Source organism: Chaetura pelagica, unplaced genomic scaffold, assembly GCF_000747805.2.
Source record: "Chaetura pelagica isolate M959 unplaced genomic scaffold, ChaPel_1.0 scaffold37, whole genome shotgun sequence".
Classification (NCBI taxonomy): domain Eukaryota; kingdom Metazoa; phylum Chordata; class Aves; order Apodiformes; family Apodidae; genus Chaetura; species Chaetura pelagica.
In genome coordinates this window covers 2,822,723-2,831,475 of record NW_009954567.1, presented here as the reverse complement: position 1 = coordinate 2,831,475, position 8,753 = coordinate 2,822,723, and positions in this window count along the sequence as shown.

The window sequence follows — 8,753 nt, the reverse complement described above, 5'->3', positions numbered from 1 at the left end:
ACAACATTTTGAAAGTATTTTCACACTGACTGGTTGCAGTGAGATCTTGTTGCTAGTGTCCAGCTGCAGATGAAGCACCAGTGTTAGAGAAAGGGCTTGAAAAAGAATAAGTCTTGGAATGACTTGAGGAAGAACTTTACTGTGAGGGTTATAGAGCACTGGAACATGCTCCCCAAGAGAATTTGTGGGTCTCCTTCTCTGGAGACTTTCAAGACTGTCTGGATGACTTTATGAGTGATCTGCCATAGGTTTTTGGGGGGGTTTTTTGGTTGGTGTTTTTGGTCAGGGGGATTGGATTTGATGATCTTCAGAGGTCCCCTACAAACCCCTAATATTCTATGCTTCTGTGATTGCCAGCTCGTTTTGAGCTTCTCAACAACCAACACTGTTGATGTCACCAACAACAATGTTAAACAGTACTAATTCCAGAATCAATCCCTGAGGAATGTCACTTGTCACTAATCTCCATTTGGACACTGAGCTGTTGACTGCAACTCTTTGAGTGTGACCATTGAGCCAATTCTTTAGATGTTGAATGGTCCCCCTCTCAAGTCTATATCACACCATTTTAGAGACAAGGATGTTGTGCAGGACAGTATGAAATGCTTTGCAGAAGTCCAGGCAGATGATGTCAGTAGCTCTTCCACTATCCATCAAAATTGTAACTCCATAGTAGCCACCATATTTGTCAGGCAGGATTTGCTCTTGGTGAAGCCACATTGGCTGTCACTGAACTGTCCTTATTTTCCATGTGTTTTAGCATAATTTTCAGGAGGATCTGCTCCATGATCTTACTGAGCACAGAGGTGAGACTGATTGGCCTGTAGTTCCCCAGCTCTTCCTTTTTTCCATTTTTTAGAGGTGAGGGTTATTTCCCTTTTCCAGTCAGTGGGAAATTCACTGGACTGCCCTGAGTGCTCAAATATGATGCATTGCAGGTGAATGATTGCAATATGCTAAGCTTTTTATAGCTTGAGTTGTTTTAATAGTTTTTTAAAATAACTTTTAATTGTTTACACATGAGTTTTGGATGGACAAAAGACCATTACATAAGGAGACATGAACTATTTAATGAGCAAGCATCTATTTTCAAAGATTAAATGGTGGAAATTGAAGGAAAATATTTTAAAATGCCACAGATCTATTAACTGTCCGTCCAATAAGCATGGAAGTATCTTTCTTGCTATTTCTGAATAGTTAGAGTTGCCCAAATAAAGCTGGAAGTTGTTAACTTAAAGCTTTAAAATGGCTTATTCTTAGATGACATTTCATTAACTTATTTTTTTCATTCTTTTTTTGGCTGGATATATAGAAATGCAAACCTTAATCCTGAATTTCTGAAGCTGGAAATGTGTTGTTGCCTGCTTATTCTTTTTCTTACTGTTTACTTATCTACTGTGTTTTCCATGCCAAGATTAAAAAAAACCCAACCTAACAAGACAAAACAAAAAAAACACAACACATACGTGCAGAAAGAGAGAAAAAAAATAAGAACATGAATAGAGAATCAAATCTCCTGGATCACTTCCATTCTTAAAAAGACTGAGCAGACTGATAACTGATCTAATGTAGCAACATGAACAAAGCAGCCACAGAGTCCTTGAGGTAAAGACCAGGTATAAGCCTTGCTCATTCTTGCTTTCATTCCAGACTTGCTCCTTAGAGAATTCCTGGACTCTTTGTTCTTCATAATTTTTTAGTAAATGCCTGTTGTGATGAAGTTTTTATGAGGTATGAGGAAGGTCAAATTTGGGACAAAAAATTGTAACTACATTTTGTGCATTTAAAAAGTGCATTTTATTCATACAGACTCACTTTCTCCTTTGTTCTTTCTGACAATCAGCTAGAAGATTTGGTGAATATCTGTTTAATTAATTGTTGAATAGGGGTAATTCTCTATGCCTGCCTGTCTTGTCTATTGTTTTCTAGATAGAAAGAGATTTAGTCAAGTGAATAATAGAAATAGTATAGACTTTACATTTTCACTATAAAACATAATGTTTGACCAGCAGTTAGGATGATTCCCTGCTAACGTCATTGTTTGGGCCTGAATTTTTATTCATGCCATTTTATCTCCCGCATTTTTTTAAGATCTCTAATTTATTTTCCCCTTTGCCTGTGATATTTTATTTAGCAAAAAAAAAGTATACTCCAAGGAATGTGAATAATAATAATAAAAAAAAACAAAATAAAGGGAAAAGAGTGTTGTCTTCTTGTAATGAGGACTGCTTTGTTGGAATTTATTTATAAAGAGCAGTGATCCATTCTTCTGCAGTCCCAAAATAGGCATGTCTTTAGAATTATTATTTTGTATAGCATGTAATGCCAATATGCAATACATTTCTTGAAGAAAAATTGTAAGAACTTGCAGAAATGCTCAGCTGCCTCTTACAGGAGCTATCCCTGGCACTTGCTTAAGGTGAGGAAGAGGGTGTGCTCTTGATGAAGTAACATACAAAGGCAGAACCGACTGTGGCTCTATTATTAATTTTCTGTGGCTTAATTTGTTGGTAACCACTAAGAAAATGAAAACTTTTTGTGCAACTCTGTGTACTGTCAAAGCTAAACTTCCAGTGAGCTTTCCCAGCTTTAGCCTGAGAGGTATGTGGGTTACTAATGCCCTTCCTTGGATCCACCTATGCCAGTTGAAGACAGCCCTGCTCATCATCATGTCTCTGGTACTGACCTAAAATTTTGCTGTTGAAGAAGGGGTTATAAACAGCAGTCTTAGATGACTTGAGGTGAAGTCAGCTGGGCAAGATTAAAGACCTGATGAAGATGATTTATCTTGATTGGCCTAGATTGTTCAAGTGCCTCATAAACCATTCTGTCCACTTGCAAAGCCATTGTGAGCCTGTGTTGGATGGTAAAAAAACAACTGAGGGGCAGTTAAGCCCTTCAGTTAGCAAAGCTGGATGTTCCTTCACTAGGAAACAATTTTTTTTAGGCTTATAGCATTTTTAACCTGTGTCATGTTTACTCCTGAAAGGTCCAGTGTGCAATTCTTACAAGTGCCATTTTTTTCATGTCTGCTTCAAGGTCCATTTTTAATTGCACAAAAATTATGAAAAAAAACCCCAAAATTTTAACAACCAGCAATAAAAGCAAGGAGTCCTTAACTTCTACCACATTGCTTTGCAAAAAATGTCGTTGTGCATTCTTGCTTATCAGTTCCTCATCTTATTCTGTTTATCTTTTTTTGCTGCTACTGAAATGCTCCTGTGCTGATTCTTCAACTGTGTAACTGGGATGTTTACACTTTCAAACTGTCTGGACACAGCCATGTTCCTGTCTTCGAAACACGACATTGTTAATTTCATGCAACTCTTACTGTGTTAGGTTTTTACACATCAACCTCGTTTAAGAGACCAGCTCAATGCTCCTAATGGCTATTGCTATTTAGCACAGCATCTTTCAAATTCAGTCAAGCAGCCCGTGTAGCTGCTGTTTCATCTGCTGCTTCAGCTTCCCCTTAGAAATGTGTTAGAAACTTGGGCACTGAAAGAAGAGGGAGGCAGTTTAAAAAGGCGATTAATACATAAAACGTACATGTCAATGTAGTGTCTTTCACTGGAATGTTTGCCATATGTGATTTGCAAACTCTACCTTATCAACAAGTATTTTCTGGGACAGTCTCATAATAGTAACTGCAAAAATTTTTACAAAGTTTTCATTATAAGTTTGCAAGCAACAAGCACTTAACAGTGCTTAAGTTGCTAATTAAACCACAAGTCCTTCTTTCAGAAGTGACAAGGAAAAGCAATGCTGTTCAAGGGGACTAATTTCTGATAATTGCTGCCAGCAATGAGTCAGTTTCTTAACACCAGATGGAGTTGCCTTTATGCAACCGGGTATGTCTGTAGGTGAATGCAGGAGTTCCTGCAGGAACTCCTGCCCCGCAGGCCGCAAGGCAGGAGCCAACTTGTCTGATGCTATTGGTGGTTCTTTGGAAAGGATTTGTTGCGTAACAGCCATTTACTTGGTACAGGAGTAGTGGTATTTTAAAAATGTGTTTCTGTCCAAATTGCTTTAAGAACCACCACTTGTACTTGGGAGGAGGAACCAAACAAACCAGTACATGAAGGAGTGTCCTGGTTTAAGCAAGGATGAAGCTAATTTTCCTTTTACTGGTTGTTTTTTTTTTTCCCTTCAGCAAGCTTTCTTTTAACTAGCACCATTGCATTCTAATTAAGGCTGATAAGAGTGGAATGTTTCTCTAACTGCTGGGTCTTCAAGGTCACACCTTCACTCTGCCTGCTCAGGCACTATGGGGAGATCCATGACGCCCCCCCCGTAGGAGGCTGAATTAGACAGACAGCAAAACTGGCCAGAGATATTCCATTCTATGTATCTACATAACTCAGAGCAAGGTCAGAGATCACAGAAGACAACTTCCTTCCTGCTTCTTCTTCCTTTCTCTTCTGTCCATGGCCAGCGTCCGGGCAGGACTCCGTCCATCCATCACCATCAACCCCCAGGCTCAAGCTGTCCTGACCCTCATCACTCTGTGCTCTCTCCAGCAGCAGCTCCAGGAATTTTCAGGACTGTTCACAGCTCAGGAGATGCTGTGGGAGTTGCTGGGGGTAGGAGAAGGTGAGAGGCTTTTGCATGTATCTGAACATATTTGTATATAATTGTATATATTTTCTTGTATCATTAGTGTTTAAGTAAAGCTGTGTAGTTTTGTTTCCAATCCAGCCAAGTCTCTCTTTCTCTCTCTCCTTCCCTACCTGGGTGGGAAGGGAAGGGGATTGAGAGCGTTGTTGTTGAACCTGAGTCAAACAGTGATCAATATGTTGTTGCCCAAAGGTTCACAGCCTCCACTGGGCATCCACCTGCTCTGACATGGGGTCCTCCATGAGATGCAGGTGGAGATCTGTTCCAGCATTAACCTCCAGGGGCTGCAGCAGGACAACCTGCTTCACCAAGGTCTTCACCATGAGCTGCAGGGGCATCTCTGCTCCAGCATCTGAAGAAACTCCTCCCACTCCTTCTCCACTGACCTTGGTGTCTGCGGAGTTGTTTCTCTTATATTTTCATATCTCTTTTCGTCTACAATTGCTGTTGCACAGGGTTTTTTTACCTTAAATATGTTATCCCAGAGGTGCTACCACCAACGCTGATGGGCTCAGTCTTGGCCATTGGCAGGTCCATTTAGACTGCAACTGGATATATCAAAGATAGAGAAACGTTCTGGTATCTTCTCGCAAGAAGTCAACCCTGTCTCTCCACACTACAAAAACTGCCATGTGAAGGCAATACCAGGAAATAAAATTCCTGTTATGAACTCTGTATTTTCTTTTTAGACAGGAAGGCTAGCTCTCCTTCAGTGTGTATCCAAGAAACTGTGAAGAAGAGACAACATTTCTTGTCAACCTTTGCTTATCCTGGCTCAAGCCAAAGTTGTCTCTCTGCAGCATCTCATTTGGTGTTGTAACCAAGGTTGACATTACCCTGAATCTATTCTAATGCAAGTCCCTGTACTTTGAGATTATAAATGCTATTATTTTTATTACAAATAAAAGGGAAGTTGGACCATTGCAGAAATATTCACGTAAAAAGCTGCTATATAGAGTGTTTATGTCCCAGACCAAGGTTTGAAGTTACCTCTGGGCTGTCTCAGTGTGAGTAGATCATGATGAAGTTTAATTCTGTCAGACTCTCAGAAATCATGTTTTATTGAGCATATTCCCAGGTGAAGGTACAGAATAAGTAGCAGCAGGTAGGCATTGTTAATATCTGAGGAAACAGGCAGCTGGCAACAAGAGTTGCAACTTCCTCTATATGGTATTCTGGGCACAGAGAGGAGAGATGGCTCTCAACAGGGTTCTTCTGTCTCAGCAGGTCTCTAAGCCTTTTACATCATGAAAATCCATTATACAAAATGATTCCTATTTAGTCCCTGAAAAATTCATTAACTGAGGAACAGAAGCAATGGTAATGATTTAAATTTTAATTTTGACAGGTGGGTGTAACCTACTCTAGTGTTCTGAGACCTTAATGTATGTCAGTTTTACCTCTCTAACCCATGTTTCTGTTAATATCAAAGGATATATCCCATTTATTTACCTAAAAGTGATGACTGAATTTGATACAGATTCACAGATAATATTGATCCTACTGAAGGTCTTTCTTTTCACTGAAACTTGCTATTCACTGAAAGATTTCTCTTAGCCATGGTGGTAAAGGTCACAAATACTAATGCCAGAGCCTTGTAGATTAGGAATCTTTCTATAAATGGATTCGTTTACTCTTTCTAGTTATCTTTCAGCTGGATTGATTCAATTTGCATGTTACTGTGTTGCTCAGGTTTGAAAACATTCAAATTTGGAAGGAGCCTTAAACACAAGTTGGAAGCAGTTTTTGCTTTCCACTGACATTTCCTTCAGAGTTCAACCAATTCTTCCAAATATTCATATATCTCTGAAAATATGATACGAGTTTCTGTTTTTCCTTTATAGCTGAAAGACCTTGACATGAATTGGTCTTGACTTTTGTTATGGTATAGGTATCTCTTCACTACTTATCAACTGACATATTCTGACATATTCTCAAGTCTTGTGAAGTCATCTATCTAGATTGTATGTGTATTTGTCAGTATGTAGTAGATAAAATTAGCTGAATTAATAGAACAGAGATGTTTATAAATGCTTTCAAATTGTGTCCATGTACTTTGCCTTATAAAAAAAAATGTTAACACACTTGTCCCATAGGAGAGCCAATGGATTTGGTACACCTTTTTTTTTGAGAATGTCTTTGCTTACTTGATTCACAATCAGCAGATGTTTCATTATAAAAAAAAATTAATTCCAACTCTATTTCCTGAATGAGTTTTGAATTTTTCAGTTCATTCTCCAATGTTCAATGTATTTTTGCTTACTTATTACTGTGGCTACAGCAGCAAAAAATTCTTACTTGAGCCTTTCAACCTCTTAACTTGACAGAATAGGATATAAAACTTCTACTGTGGTGGTGAGTCAGATCAGTAATATACACATTTGACAGAAAGGATGGCTTATGCATGTGAACTGCAAATACTTTTTTAAGTCTGTGAGTGGTTTGCAACATACTCGCTGTATCTCTATTTAGAGCCATATAAACTTAGAATTGTTTGGGTTGGAAGGGACCTTAAACATCATCTAGTTCTAATCCCTCTGCATGTGCAGGGATACCTCCCACTACACCAGGTTGCTCAAAGCCTCATCCAGCCTAGCCCTGGACACTGGGATAGGGCATCCACAGGTCCTCTGGACAACCAGGTCTCACAACCCTCAGAGTGAAGAATTTCTGCCCAATATCTCACCTAAATTTATTATCTTCCAGATTAAAACCATTACTCCTCATCCTACTGCTACGAGCCTTTAAAAAAGGTCCCTCCTCAGCTTTTCTGTAGCCCCCTTAGGTACTGGAAAGCTGCTATGAGGTCTCTCTGGAGCCTTCTCTTCTTGAGGCTGAAGAAGCCCAACTCTCTTAGCCTGTTTTCATAGAAGAGATACTCCAGCCCTCTGATTGTGGCCCTTCTCTGGACCTAATCAAGCAGGTCCACATCTTTCTTATGTTGAAGCCCCAGAACTGGACACGGTACTCCAGGTGGAGTCTCACGAGAGTAGAGTAGAGGAGGATGGTGGAAAAATCCCTTCCCTCAACCTTCTGATTAGTTATATTGATGCAACAAGCATGGCTTTCTGGGCTGCAAGTGCACATTGCAGGCTCAGTTTTTCATTCACAGCAGCAGTTAAAGTGTGTAGTTTGTTGTGTTCTCTATATGCACTTTTTAAACTTATTAAGCCTGTTGGAGTAGTACAAAAAATTGCAGATTATGATGTTTACTTTAACTGAGAATATTTAATGCACTTCAGAAATTATCTCCACAGGGGGTGTGTCCCTTCATATATAACCCTTCATTTTTACTAGGTGGAAATTGGAATTCAGCCTGAGCTGGCACAGCTCTATATTTCTCGATTGTCTATTTCAAGCTATCTTTTTCTTTTGGCCACCCACGAGGCCTCTCTGGTGGTTTCTCTCTAGCAGCTCCAAGGCACTCCAGGCTGTTATGTAGCAGACAGATCCTGACAGAGTGTGGGTGTAGAGCAACAAGTGTGCTAATCAGCTTGGTGGCCCTGTTTATGTCAGAAGTGTCCTCTTGCCCCTGAACACACATATTGAAGTGTCCTAATCCAACAAGAAACTAGAAAACTTGATGTGAGGGCAAGGAATAAGGGAACATCTGGGAACACTGTAATGAGCAATGTACTTTACTAAAATAGATTTCTACCAAAATCGCCCATGTAAGTAAAGTCCCTTGAGATATCCAGGCTCTTTTCTTCCAGGGCTTTCCTTTGCACAAGGCACCTACAATGTTTTTAAAAAGTGGCTTATACTAACATATTGTGGTTTTTTTAAGTGTGAAAGAAGACTTGTTATCAGATAATGATCCAGTCCTCCTACAAGAGTTGTAATGAAGTTATCTTGAGCTGCATCATACTGAGGATGTATTATTAAAATTGTTTTCTTATAAAGATCTGTGCCAGAGAGTAAAAGTATGTATATGAGTGCTCAAAGTCTTGGACAAAGCATTGGTAATGTCCTGGTTAAACTTCTAAAGTATCTTATATTCCTTTTTGCTCCCTTTAAAGACATCTTCTCAACTTACCACAAATGTATATTTTATTTTCCACATATTTTCTTGTTGCACATAAAAGAAAAAGAGTGATTACAGAAATTTAAGAGGAATTTCTAATTAGAGCAGGAAT